We start from the raw sequence: 9,194 nt of genomic DNA on the forward strand, positions 1-9,194 counted from the left end.
CTGTCCTGAATTCACTATTCTTCCCAGATCAGTGGCAACAATTACGGTCTTTGAGATGCCGTGGCAGAGACAGCTCCACCTCTAAAAAGCGCCAATGAAACTAGGTCAATGGTCGCTATCAGGAGTACATCTTGGAAAACCAAAATCTGGTATTAATGTACCTAATATTTCCACGTCAATTTCTTAAGGTTATTCTATGTTTTGATCCTTTATTTGCTTTGAGACCAGAGATCTCCAGAATTTTGTTAAATGACACTTCTATAGGAAACCCTGTCACTGTCACTTTTATGAGCTGACAGCACAACACGGATCTTGCACCTTGTTCTTAATCTATCTGGTAGGCAAAAGGCGTTCTCATCCCTTTTCCCATGCTGAGTGCTCCCCTTATCTACCAAATGACATATCTGGCCTTATGCTGGTAACAGGGAACAAATCTACATGCTGTGCAACCTTACTGTTTTTTCTATAGTGGTCTTTGTCATCAAGTTGCTTGAGCACCTGTGGTTTGGGAGCTAGAGATGGTCTTGTATGGTAGCATCGTTATACAACTGTTTTACACATTTTTTTTTAACATATTTTTTATTGGGTGCTTTACTTTGTTATTCCTGCAATAGGCATATGGTGTTTTACACCTAATAGGCACTGGTCCTTCCCCTGCAATCAGGGGCGTATTTACCGCGAGGCACACAAGGCGTTTGCCTAGAGCGGCACTTTCCTTGGGAGCGGCCCTAGACAAACGCCTTGTACTGCGTACTGACAGCATGTTTGTAAAAGCTCCGTTTAAAGATTAAGAAACATAATTTAAGGTAACTGCTTTCATTAACATTGTGGGGAGGGAAAATAATTGACTTTAATGTCACTTTAAAGTAAAAAATCCCCCACCCCCCCTCCAATGTTAGTGTAAGGACTTACCTTAAATGATGCCTCTTGATCCGATCATCTTACCTGCAATAACTAGGCCTTACATATTCATCCTGTCCAGGGTGTAAGATTATTTGGCCCATTACATCATATAGGAGAAATCATTGATCACACTAGCTCCTCTTTAACCCCTGATGATGTTGGATACACCTCACAGGGACAGGAGAACGAAATTGTTTCATTATGTGTTTATGCTTCCTCATGATATCTGGTTGAGTACAAGGACTGACAAGGCCAGAAATGGAAGGCCTGCTGCAGGGGCAGCATAGCTTTAGGACATGCTGTGTGACAGTGGACATGCTGTCAATTGACCTTTTCAACCACTGCAGATGTCTTTACCATTGTTATACCTATTTTTTTCTCCCAAATGCTGTATACTTCTTAAGACCCACCTATAACTCTTTCTTGCTTACTACTAGACGGCACCCCCCTACCTGTTATCTATAAGCTTAGACTACTGCAAACGTCCTGGTCCTTGGTGTACCCTTACACACTAAGACAAGAATGATAATTTACACAACACACTGGGTGTTTAAATTATCATTAATAAGCTGGGTGTTGGGCAGCTGCAAAGTAGAAAAATTTTACCTTGCAGCAAGCCATACCCTGTACAGAACACCCAGCTTCCGGACACTGAAAGGCTCTGGTCGCATCACGGAGCCCATTTTCATTATCCTCCAATCAGAAAATGTCTGATAATTTTTTAAAGATACAAGACATGATGTGACTCGAGGAGGAGAGATGTCACATCCCAGCCCCCTTTTCGCCTCCTCCAATCACAGAAAGATTGTAACACTGCAAAGAGAAAAGAGGTGGAGTGCTGCATTAAGAAGGAAAGCAGAGAAAAGTGAGAGATGAAGCAATGAGAGTGTTAAGCTGAAAATGTGCATTTAGAGCTCTCCTCTCACGCGGCCCCGCTCATCCTCCTGTGACAGATCAGGATGGAGAGCATTGTGGGGGAGGACACAGCTGTGAGCTGACACAGGAGGCTGAGCAGGCAGTAGGGGGGGAGGAGTCAGCTGTCAAAAGAGGCCAAGCTCTCCTCCCGCACTGCTGGCTCAGCCTCCTGTGACAGCAAGTCAGGATGGAGAGCGGGTAAAAGCAGTCAGCAATCAGCTGATCGCTGACTGCTTGTAAATAATTGAGGGCATAGTATGTTTACTGGTCCCCAATTATGAATGAACAGAAAGTGATCTACATCACTTCCTGTTCATTCTGCGTTCCAGAGCGTTCGGCCTCTGGGACGCACGCCGGCCAGCTCCCTGCATTCAGGGGCGGGAAGGGGTGTGGCGGTGCATTGAAGTCAATGGCACCACAGCCACACCCCCGTCCGCAGTGCGATCTGCAAAAATAGTGCTTGCCGTATTTTTGCAGATCGCACTGGACCGGAACACAGGCACTAATGTGCCTGTGTTTCAGGTGTGGGCGATCGCACTGGGGCGTAGCTGCGCTGCCCCAGTGCGAGGCGGGAGGCTTGCGTTCCAGAGGCCGAACCCTCTGGAACGCAGACTTTGTGGTGTGAACCGGCCCTTAAATGGGAAATATCAGGGGTCTGCTTAGTTCCCTGTTATTTCCCAGGGCCCCTGAAAGTAAAGTTAAAAAAGAAAAATATTTAAAAAATAAATAAATAAAAATTAGATATTTAAAAAAAATTAAAAAAGGTTAGAAAACTGTTTTTTGGGTTTCGGCCTGACAATTTTTTTATTTTCCGTTTCGATCATAAAATTCCATTTCGGTGCACCTCTATTTACATTTCCATATTAAATATATATCAGGTGTGCAGCAAAATATATCTAGCAGTATTGAACTTAGCTTTACATGCAGTCAGGCATATAAAAAAAACATCATGGCAAAAAAGCAGTTTCACATGCAATATAGAATACATATTTTGCAAATTTGATTTTGTTTCCACAAACATAAAGGCACAGCAATGCAAATCATTCCCCTCCTCCCTGCTCAAAGACGGACAGCAGCTAGAAACTGGTCTGTCCCTTGTACTGGACATGAAGTTCATGGAAGCTGAGCTGAGAGAGTTGGAGCCGGCTATTCAAAAACATGATGCCCTGTAAGTGCTTGGGCAAAAATGTTAAGAAATACTTTGCTGGGCAATGTATTTTTGTTTGATCTAGGGCAGAATCAACTAATCGATTTAAATCGATAATTATTGATTAGTTGATCCAGATCACCTGCTTCTCTCCTCCGCGCTGGAGGAGACACAGACCGATGCAGCCAGTGCCCAGCGTAGAGGAGAGCTGAAACAAAGCCCTTAGAATTGTTACCGACTATGCACTGTGCTGTGGGATAGCAGTCGGCGCCTGGACAATTCCCCGTGTTCAGAAGGAAACAACTGCAGTGTGTTGTCCTCTCCCCGGATCTGAGCAGCCAGTGGGGGGCTGGCAGTGCGTTCCCCCTTACACATTATGTACAGATCTGAAATAGGCCGCCCTTCCACAAAACTGAGCAGGAGTCACTTATTCTTTCTCCTCTGGAACGCAGAAGCTGGCGGTGACATTGCAGTCGCCCCAGCACTTACAATCTTCGGAGCACTGTGCCTTTCCTAACATAAGTATCATTGTTAGCGATTCATATGAGGAGGAAAGGTGATTACTGCCACTGTTTCGCCGAACAATGCTATTGAGCGATGCTCCGGAGTCCGTCACATAGCAATTAAAAGATGCAGAGTAAAAATGTTCTCATTGCTTCAAAAGTATTTTGAAATGTTTATTACAGAGTCTTCTATACCCCTACTCTGTTCCTACTCCACCAACTACCTAACCTCCGCAACTCCTATGCCCCTCCTCGGTACCTAACCTCCACAACTTCTATACCCCTCCTCGGTACCTAACCTCCCCAACTCCTATACCCCTCCTCGGAACATAATCCCCCCCCCAACTCCTATACCCCTCCTCGGTACCTAATCCCCCCCAACTCCTATACTCACCGGTGACTTTATTAGGTACACCTTTCTAGTCCCGGATGGACCCCATTTTGCCTTCAGAACTGGCTTAATTCTTCGTGGCATAAATTCAACAAGGTGTTGGAAACATTCCTCAGAGATTTTGGTCCATATTGACAGGATAGCATCATGGGCCCAAAGTGTGCCAAGAAAATATTCCCCACACCATTACACCACCACCAGCCTGATACATTGATACAAGGCATGATGGATCCATACTTTCATGTTGTTTACGCCAAATTCTGACCCTACCATCTGAATGTCACAGCTGAAATCGAGACTCCCCAGACCAGGTAACGCTTTTCCAATCTTCTATTGTCCAATTTTGGTGAGCCTTTGCGAATGGTAGCCTCCGTTTCCTGTTCTTAGCTGACAGGAGTGGCACCTGGTGTGGTCTTCTGCTGCTGTAGCCCATCTGATTCAAGGTTCGACGTGTTGTGCATTCAGAGATGGTATTCTGCATACCTCGTATGTAACGAGTGGTTATTTGAGTTACTGTTGCCATTCTCCTCTGACCTCTGACATCAACAAGGAAATTTCGTCCACACAACTGCCGCTCACTAGACATTTTCTATTTTTCGGTCCATTCTCTGTATACCCTAGAGATGGTTGTGTGTGAAAATCCCAGTAGATCAACAGTTTGTGAAATACAACCATGCCACGTTCAAAGTCACTTAAAGGAGAACTATGGGGTGAGGGCTTTTCCCCATAGTTCTCCTTAGGGTAACGGGAGGACACAAACTAGCGTCCTCCCATCACCCTTAGCTCAGTATACCGCGAGCTACAGCTCGCGGTATACGGAGACATTTCTTCCCCATTTTGATGCTCGGTTTGAACTTCAGCAAGTCTTTCACCACGTCAAGATGCCTAAATCCATAAAATGGCGGCCATGTGATTGGGTGATTAGCAATTTGTGTTACCAAGCAATTGAACAGGTGTACCTATTAAAGTGGCTGGTGTGTGTGTGTGTATATATTACAAATATACATACAGACTGTATATATATATTTCATCGAGTTCAAGAGGGCTATGCCCACAGTTACCCACTGTTGATCCTGAGGAAGGAAAAAAAACCCTGTTAAGCATAGTTCAATTTGCTCCAACAGGGGAAAAAATTCCTTCCTGATCCCATAAGGCGATTGGATGTTACCTGGATCAACAATCTCTGGTGTTTAATATACCTATAAGAACTCAATATCAAATAATATTCTGTGCGTTTAGGAATACATCGAGTTTTTTTTAAACAGTTAACTGAGCTAGCTAGAACTAGCTCCTGGGGGAGTCTATTCCACATTTTCACAGCTCTAACTGTGAAGAATCCTTTTCCGTATGCAAAGGTTAAAAGTGAATAATTTGGCAACAAGCTCACTAAATGGACCATTTGTGATCATATCCCCCTTAATCACCTCTTCTCCAGGAAGAACAAATTTAGTTCAGCTAATCTTTCCTCATATCTGAGCTCCTCCGTGCCTCTTATGAGTTTAGTCGCCCTTCTCTGCACTCTCTCTAGTTCCACAACATCTGTTTTGTGAACCGCTGCCCAAAACTGAACTGTGTCTTGACATAACATGCTATTATTGAGTCTATGGTCTGCCAGAACACCTAGATCTTTCTCCATCATTGACTCCCCCAAACATACTCCCCATAGAGCAGGGGTGCCCATAAGGTCGATCGCGATCCACGATCACTGGTAGATCACGATGTCCTCTCTCCACCTGCCCGTGGGGCTTCATCTGTATGCAGCGGGGATCCGAGAAAAAGTGAAGTAACCACTGCAGCCGGCGATCACAGAACTAATGCCGAGCGGTGAGGAGAGAGAGACGCTCGGCCAGGATCCGACAGCCGGCGCCTCTCTCTCCTCACCGATCGGCCTTAGTTCTGTGACAGCGGCTCCGTCCTCGACTGCTGAAGTGCTTCTTTCACTTCTTGTCGGATCCCCTGCTGCCTCTCCCCGGGAGAGCATGGGGGATCCAGAGGAGAAGCTGAGCCCCCGTGTGCGTGGCCGAGCGGCAGAGGATCGGTACATATCACTGATATGTACCAATCCTCTGAGCAGGACAAACACTGGAGCGATCAGCTGATCACTCCAGTGTTTGTAAATAACTGGGGACACATAGTACTATGTGTCCCCAGTTATGAATGAACAGGATGTGATTTACATCACTTCCTGGTCATTCATGAGTTTCTGAATGGGGAGAATCACTCTGTACAGAGGCTCCTCCCCATTCAGAAACTGGATGATAGTAAAATATTTTCTGAATGAATGGGAAGCCTCTGTGCTTTCCATTCACTTAGAATAGAGGCTGCAGAAAAAGAGATTGAGGACTTTGTGTCCTCAATTTCTTTTTCTATTTTAAAAGGGAAATATCAGGGGGCTGTTTAGACCCCTAATATTTCCCCAAAGCCCCCCAAGAGTAAAAAAAAAATAAAAAAAATGTTTTAATTATATAGATTAAAAAAGAAATACAAATAAAATAAAAAATAGTAAAAAAGAAAAAGAAAATCCGAGAGGCATGGCGCTGGGTGACATCCCACGCCTGTTGGGGGGGGCGTTTTTTTTCTTGCCTCGGGCGCAAAAGGAGCTGGCTACAGCTATGCTCCCGCGGTGCTCGTGCGGCGGCCAGCTGAATGTGTCAGACGCTGCAGATGGAAAGGGGCAGGACACCTCTCCCCATGTGCAACGTCGGCCATACGAGCACCACGGGAGGACAGGACGCCGGGACCTCTAGAAGATTGAGGATTGTGTCCTCAATTTCTTTTTCTATTTTAAAAGGGAAATATCAGGGGGCTGTTTAGACCCCTAATATTTCCCCAAAGCCCCCCAAGAGTAAAAAAAAAATAAAAAAAATGTTTTAATTATATAGATTAAAAAAGAAATACAAATAAAATAAAAAATAGTAAAAAAGAAAAAGAAAATCCGAGAGGCATGGCGCTGGGTGACATCCCACGCCTGTTGGGGGGGGCGTTTTTTTTCTTGCCTCGGGCGCAAAAGGAGCTGGCTACAGCTATGCTCCCGCGGTGCTCGTGCGGCGGCCAGCTGAATGTGTCAGACGCTGCAGATGGAAAGGGGCAGGACACCTCTCCCCATGTGCAACGTCGGCCATACGAGCACCACGGGAGGACAGGACGCCGGGGCCTCTAGATGCACTGGAATGTAAGCCGGCCGACTCCCGGCGGGAAGGGGTGTGGGGTTTTATTGAAGTCAATGGCACCGCAGCCATGCCCCCCTCCCACAGTGCGATCGCCCGCATCCGGAACGCAGGTACATTAGTGCCTGCATTCCGGTCCAGTGCGATCTGCAAAAATAATGCTTGCAGCATTTTTGCGGATCGCACTGGGCTGGAACGCAGGCACTAATGTGCCTGGGTTCCAGGTGCAGGCGATCGCACTGTGGGCGAGGGGCCTGCCTGCTGTGCCTGGCTGCGGTGCCATTGGGCTTCAATGCACCGCTACGCTCCCTAATGCCCCTGGATGCAGGTGTTTTTTCGTTGGTAGATCTCATTGAGCTCGTCATTTGAAAAGCAGATTTTCAGACGAAAAATTGTGGCCGACCCTGCCCTAGAGTGTATGACACATGCATGTTTTTAGTCCCCAAGTGCATAAGTTTACATTTATCAATATTAAATCTCATTTGCCAAATAGATGCCCAATCACACAGTGCATTCAGATCTGCTTGTAAGTTGGAGACATCCTGTAGGAACTATATTTCACTACATAGCTTGGTATCATCTGCAAACACAGAAATTGTACTTCTAATCCCCAATTCTATATTATTTATAAAGAGATTACAGTAAGGGGCCCAACACTGAACCTTGGGGGACACCACTAACAACCTCGGACCATTCACAGAGTATGAATCATTGATCACCACTCTCTGATTACGGTCCTTAAGCCAGTTTTCTATCCAATTACAGATTGAATACTCTATACCTACTGACCTTAACTTATTCATTAGCCGCATTTGGGGAACTGTGCCAAACGCTTTTGCAAAGTCCAAGTATACTATATCCACAGCCATTCCTCTGTCCAATTTATTACTCACTTCCTCATAAAAGGAAAGTAGGTTTGTTTGACAACTTCTGTCTTTTGTGAAACCGTGCTGACTATCGCTTATAATATTATTTTCAAGCAAAAACAATTGCATGGGATCCTTGATCAAACTTTAAAGTATCTTGCCAACTATTAAAGTTAAACTTACAGGTCTGTAATTACTTGGTAATGATATTGATCCCTTTTTAAATATATAGGCACCACATTGGCCTTGCGCCAATCCATCAGTACCAAGCCAGTCATTAGAGATTCTCTAAAAATTTGGTACAATGGCTTTGAAATTATACAGCCCAATTCTGTGAGGACACGTGGGTGTAAGCCATCTGGTCCAGGTGCTTTGTTCACCATAATGTTGTCTGTTTCTGAACTATATAAATAGTCAGCCATTGTGGTTCATTAGAGGTTATGGCGCTGCTATCCCCATTACGGACTTGAGTTACATCCTGTTCCATGGTGTGTGCAGAGCTGAAGAAAATATTTAATAGATTTGCATTCTCTTTGTCCCCAGTTACCAACTCTTGTTATCTTGTAAGGGGCCTCAATGCTAAGACCTGATTTTTCCAATTCTCCCATTTTGCTGTGCAGATATCTGGCATTGGCAAACAAACAATTCAAGCCATTTTTACATTTTTCGTTTGCAATAGCTGTATCTTTTTTTGTAGTACAATTAGTACTATCATCTCCAATGTTTGTTTGCAACATGAGAATCTCCTTATCCACTTTGAATCCCCATCTTCCCCTATTCCACCCTCCATTATAGTCTGACGTATCTGCCCCATTATACTCCCACTTTCCCTCCCCCCAATCCTAGTTGAAATAATCCTTCAACCCTCCCATGAACCTCTCCCCTAGCACAGCATTCCATTTAGGTGCAGACCATCTTTAGCATATAGGTTGTACCCCAATGAAAAGTCAGCCCAGTGCTCTAAAAACCCAAAGCCTTCCCTCTCACAGAGGATACCCGTCCTCTGTACCTACTCCACCAACTCCTATACCCCTCCTCATCTGTACCTAACCCACCAACTCCCATACCTCTTCTCCGTACACAACTCCCCAACTGCTATACCCCTCCTCCATACCTAACCCCCCCAACTCCCATACCACTCTTCCATACCTAGCCCCCAAATCCTATACCTCTCCTCCATTCCTAAACCTCCCCAACTCCTATACTCCTCATCCATACCTAACCCTCCAACTCCTATATCCCGCCTCTATACCTAACCCCCCAACTCCTATATGCCTTCTCCATACCTAACCCCCCCCCCCC

At 45.2% G+C, this 9,194-nt stretch overlaps 1 protein-coding gene across 1 annotated transcript in view; it reads right to left on the minus strand.

Annotated features, from left to right (window-relative positions):
* The window catches only part of LOC108797077 (tensin-3-like), a 143,105-nt gene that overhangs the window by 76,268 nt on the left and 57,643 nt on the right, over positions 1-9,194 (minus strand). The window lies entirely within an intron of this gene.

Source organism: Nanorana parkeri, unplaced genomic scaffold (assembly GCF_000935625.1).
Source record: "Nanorana parkeri isolate BGI_ZX_2015 unplaced genomic scaffold, ASM93562v1 scaffold1223, whole genome shotgun sequence".
Taxonomy (NCBI): domain Eukaryota; kingdom Metazoa; phylum Chordata; class Amphibia; order Anura; family Dicroglossidae; genus Nanorana; species Nanorana parkeri.